The sequence below is a fragment of the Corylus avellana genome, chromosome ca7 (genome assembly GCF_901000735.1).
Source record: "Corylus avellana chromosome ca7, CavTom2PMs-1.0".
NCBI lineage: Eukaryota > Viridiplantae > Streptophyta > Magnoliopsida > Fagales > Betulaceae > Corylus > Corylus avellana.
Genome location: NC_081547.1, coordinates 7,566,686 through 7,572,686, shown reverse-complemented (window position 1 = coordinate 7,572,686; position 6,001 = coordinate 7,566,686).

Below are 6,001 nucleotides of genomic sequence, written 5' to 3'. Positions count from 1 at the left end.
ATATTATGCACTACAATTACCTTGTTGAATTTTTTTTTTCAAAACAAGTCAGAGTTCCTTTAATATCCATGATAATAGTCACAACTATGAATAACCCATCCATCCTTAAATAAATATATACCATAATTTCTAATATAATAAATATCAAGTCCTCTCTAAGAAGTCATGACATAGAGAAGTGCTAGTCACATCTACTCTATATACCAAAAAGATTAATATAAATAGAGCTCCACGTACTGGACAGTTAGATCTCCCTGTAATCTTTCATATAGCCTAGTTTTTCAGATAGTACACAACTAATGTGGGACTTTGCACATGGCAGGATTTAGATATCTATTTAGTTACTTGATTGATAAATTTCTTGTTGCGAGCATGCATTTACAACTTCTTTTTTTTTTTTTTTCTCGTTTCTTTTAATGCTTAACCCCCGGTTATCTTGCAGATTCATTTTTTGTCAGGCAGTTCTCATGCTGTATGCTCCAACCTTTAATAAGAAGGAATTCCATCCCACGTGTATGCCTACTCTTCCTGTGTCTGTTCTGCCAACAAACACCAATTCTCAAATGGTAGTAAAGCAGATAGCAAGCGTCTTTGGCGCAGTGAACAATTTTGTCTTCTCAGAAGGAGTGGTGCTTCCAGAAAATAGATATGGTGATGTGGATGTGATGTCAAATTAATGAAGAACATTTTTGGTTGGAATATGCGCTTTTTAAGATGTAAATTTGTCTCTATTCATGGGGTCTCTGATCTTTTCATTAAACTGATCATAAAACCTTGAGATGGTGGCTGCCGGAAAATAATTGCACAATCTGGGTTGTAAATTTGTGATTTGTGTAGAACAACTGGGAGAAGTTCATATATTATATGTTTCCCTGGTGATTTCATGACTGAAAGTCCACCTGTAAATATTCTATTTACAGAGAAAATGAAGTATGGTGTCAAATTACAAGACTAGAGAGTAACACTAGAATGGAGGCTTCGACTTGACGGCCTAGCAACCATACTGAATGGACATTTGAGAAGGTGTGGGTTATCTACCAATTGGGCTTTGCTGAGTATACGCCCCTTGCGAAAGGTGCCACAGAAAAGAGTGCTAGGGCTTCTTGGCTTGTGTAGTGGCGGAGACCCATAACCATAAGAATGAACCGTAAATAGGTGATATCCCTGTAGTGATGAGAGAATTTCATATGTTTTTTCAGATGATCTACTAGGGTTCCCCCATATCAAGAAATTGAATTTTCAATCAATCTCCTTTTGAGGACAACACCTATTTCTAGGGCACCGTGTAAGATGGCTTCAGCTGAGTTGAAAGAACATGAGGAATAGTTGCAAGAATGGTTGGCTTGACTCTTCGAATTTTTGGTACTAGATTTATATATGCACCAAATCAAAGTCAAATTGTAGATAAGTTTGATTTGGAGAATACAAGAATCATTCATATCCGTTGTTGTCTTTTCATAATCTTTTCGAATCATTGAATTGTACTAAATTGAGAATTCATTAAGATTGGAATCTCTGCTGATATAATTGTTTGTCTCAAACCGATAATTGTGAGAAACCTCAATAGGCCCACTTGCTTGAACATGAGCTCATCTACTCAATCAAATGAGTAATTTTAAAAGTTCTTCTTGTGCCATTCAAAAAATGATGTAAATTTTAATCACCAATGGTGATTTTAAGAGTCACATCATTCTTAGAGTGATACAAGATGAATTTTTAGCATTACTCCAAGCAAACAAGGACTTGCGATATCTAGGTGATAGACATGGAGATCATCGAAACCTTAATCTAATTCACTATTTCCTTTCGCTATTTGCGTTTTTCGATGCCAACAGTACCAACCATAATATGTTAGAAAAAATGAATACTAAAATTAGATTAGGATCCTCTGCCAAAATGGGATTAGATCTTTTCGACTTAAAAAAAAAAAAAAAAAAAGGGTTTAAACTTTTAAAAATAACTCCCATGTAGAGTTCTTGATATTATAGCGATCATTTTAAATTTAAGGGCTCAGACTTTGTCATCTTTCATTCAAAAGATCTTTAATTTAATTGATTAATTGGTGTGATAAGATTATAATATTTAAATTATTTCGAATGTTAGAACATAAGAAACTCAAACATAAAATCTTGAGAATCACCTTAACCAGAACTATATCTATATAAAAGTATATCTTGATCATAATCAAAACCATATTTATTTCAGACTATTATGGTGTACTAGAAATACTTTGACTGTTCTGCCAGATGGCAATTTGGGTTTTCTCTTGTAAAGCAAGCCATATTTGCCATAAAAAAATTTTATATGGTGATTTTTGCTTTTTGGTTGTAAGGTGATATCATTGACATAAATGTAAAAGTAGTTTTTGATTGTTTTATGTGTTAAGTTATTTGTAAATACTTTTGTTTTTTTTGTTTTTTTATTTGTTAAGAGTACATTTGACACATGTAGAAAAATTTGTTATGATTTGAAAATGTAGAAAAATTTGCGTTTTTAAAATCATAGGCAATAGGGTATGTGTGTGGTTTTTTTTTTTTTTTTTTTTTTTTTTTTTTAAATGCATGATTTAAACTACGATTTTACCCCATGCTTAACTAAACGAGCATATAACCTGCGCTATGTGCCCTTTTTTTTCATTATAACTTTGTTTGAAAAGTTTTTAAAAGATTATAAGTAATCATCAATGTCCTTTTCCTCACTCAATTAACTAATTAGTGCCAAAAATATAAAATGTTCATAAAATCATTTTGAACCATATTTCTTTACTAAACTGTATAAACCTGCATATTATTTATATGAATTAAAACTAGATACTTAATAAATAATAAACACAGAATTCTCTTAACCATCTTTTAACCATCTATTTTTTTGTAAATCTAATTGATCCACTATTGAATTTGTGGACTCATGTGGGTCCCACAAAAATTCAACGGTAGATTCACCCATTCACTATATGGAGATAATTGAAAGATAGTTGAGAGAATAATTTTTATAGTTTCTCTTAAATATTTGTTCCCATAGATGTAGTATAAAACGAAAGAAACTATAAATATTTTTTTTGGCTAATATAGTAATTAAAAACAACCTTTTAACTATACCCACCATAGAAACCCAATTTTACCAATCTTATACATACCTAAATGAATATTGTAAATATCCGTGACTATCAAAAGAACACATTATCACGCATAGACTTATATTAACTAATAGGCTACCGAAAAAGTAATTTGATATAACATCATAAAATTGTGATTGCAATGTTGTGGATATATATATATATAAACTAAAAAATCATCATTGCCGAAATTAACAATTGGAAAATCTCTCTCATCAAATGTTTAATTTTACGGCTTTAGAAATATATGGGTATTCAAAATAAACGAAAAGAAAATCTCAATTTTGACTGTAAATTAGTATTTTCTTCTAAGCTGACATCAAATGTTTAATTCTGCAAGTTTTTGGTGCTGATCTTTCATTTGCAATTCAGTAAGACAGATTATGATCATAATATAAAAGAAAGAGCGGGACTCGAAACCTTGTTGACAAAGACGATGCGAACCTCCGTGAGAGTTTAGAGAGACATTCTATCAAACACCTCCGGAGCCTCATCCAAACAATAACAGAAAAGAATTACCACAAAAAAAACAAAGAAATCTATAATACCAATTAGTGATAGCATAATCTAATCAACTTCAACCTGGAGAGGAATGCACTCCATTTTATCTCTGCCAACATGTTACAAAATATATTTACATGATAAGAAAATCTTAATTAAATTTCACACACGATCTTGATTCCCAGGAAATTGAGCTTATTTTCTTTCCTAGGGAAGCAAACAAAAAGGAACAATTTACTTGATCTGATAGAGGTCTTTGAGGGTTCTGATTGGGGCTGTGAGCTGCAGATGCTAGAGTAAGCCTGCTATAGATCGAGTAACATCGACGTTCTTGGAGATCCGCTCCACATGTACACCGCTATATGAACAATATTCATGATTCGTTTTTGTAAATGGCGTTGAAAATAATAAAAGAAGAAAGCATACAGAATTCATGTTGCCACGAAAACTAAAAGCACTGAATTTTTACCGGTACCGTTTACGTTTCTTGTAGTTTGCAAATTTATGTTACTACCGTTTCAGTTTCTTGTAGTTTGGGAATTTATGTTGGAACACACGTTTCCAGAAGGGTAGAGATGGAATCAACTCAACGCAGCAATTTTGGATCCGGATCTCCTCAAATTGAGGAAAAATTTGAGATTTTTCAATTATTAATCGTGGTCCTTTATCTTAAATTTAATGGTCTATAAAATCATTTAAACCTCGCTAAAACAAAAGCGAGTAATTTTTTTTTTTTTTACATGTCCAGGCAAAGGAAGGGGGATTCGAACTAGTGATCTCCGCTTTATTAGGTGTAGTCCACAGCCAATTGAGCTATCCCTTGGGGACACAAAAGCCATCATTTAATGCCTCGGTTATACAAAAACAACTGATATTTTATAGACCATTAGATTTAAAATGAAAGGCCACGATTAACAATTGGAGAATCTCCAATTTCTCTTCAATTGGAGGGGATCTCAATTCAACAATTAGCCTTAAATGCAGTAACTTTCATCGGAATGCACGTTTACCGATAAGGGTCATTTTAAAAAGCCATATGTTGGAATTTTATGCCATCCTACTTAAAACTCCCCTATTATATATAATTTTTTGTTTTGTTTTGCTAGAATAGTTATTTTCAATTATAATAATATTTTCATATTTTTTATTTTTTTATCTTTATTTCCGGTGCTTATATTCTTCCATTTTTTGTTTTTGACCCTTTTTTTTTTCTTTCTAATTTATATATTATTTTTTATTCAAATGATTACTTTTTTTTTTTTTGTAGATTTTACGTTGAATTCAAGAAATATTAATACTGAGAGTTTCTTTTCGTAGAAACTCAATGCATTACAAATAAAACTCCTATGTTTTAATTGTCTCATTAAAATGCTAGCATTTAAAACGCCACGTGTCGCAATTCTAAGTACTTTCTAATAGGACCAGTTGAGAATACGTGTCGCAATTCTACGCACTGTCTAAGCCAAAACTCTGCTTTTATATATATATATATATATGAATAGGAATAGCTAAGAGCCTGCGCTACGCGCTGGGTTATTATTATTATTATTTTTTAATTTTTTTTTATATAATTAAGTCAAAAAGTCTTTAAAAGATTATCAACAACAACTTTTATTTTCCTCTCTTAATTAATAAATTAGCTACCAAAAATGACAAATGTTCATAAAATCATTTTAAACCATAGTTTTACTTAATAGCATAAACCCACATATCCAATAAATTTAAAAATTCATAAATTTTAGTTCTTATAAATTAAAACGTGTTAAATATTTGTTCCCATATATGTAGTTTAAAATGAAATATTCCAACAATGATACCACTTTTGTGAGGAGAAAATTCAATTCCTGATAGTTCATTATATTCCAACAATGATACCACCGACAAAAATAAAGAAGTGTTCTAAAATAAATGAGCATGCTGATATATGATTACAATTATGTTTACTAATTTTGTAAATAAAAGAATGTTGGTAGTTTAATTTTTCTTTTAAAAAAGAAAGAGATAAAAAACCGTGGCAGGAATATTGGAACACCCAAAAACAAAAATGAACAACAAAAGTTAATTAAATTTACATAAGAAAATTTGTAACTTGTATTAAATAAAATTAATAAAATTTGAATGAAAAATAATATATAAATTAGAATAGAAATTAAGGACCAAAAAAAATGTAAACAAATGAAAAATACTAATATAATAAAAAATAACTTTTTTTTTTTTTTTTCTATATTTTTCTCAGTTCCAATGAAATCAACAAATATTAGAAAAGGTTTTGTCAAATAGATTTTTTTTTTTTTTTCAACCATCCTTCACTTATATAAAAGTAAATGAAACTAATTTTAAGACATAGGAAAACAAAGACAAAAAAAATCTACAATCGAAAAATTT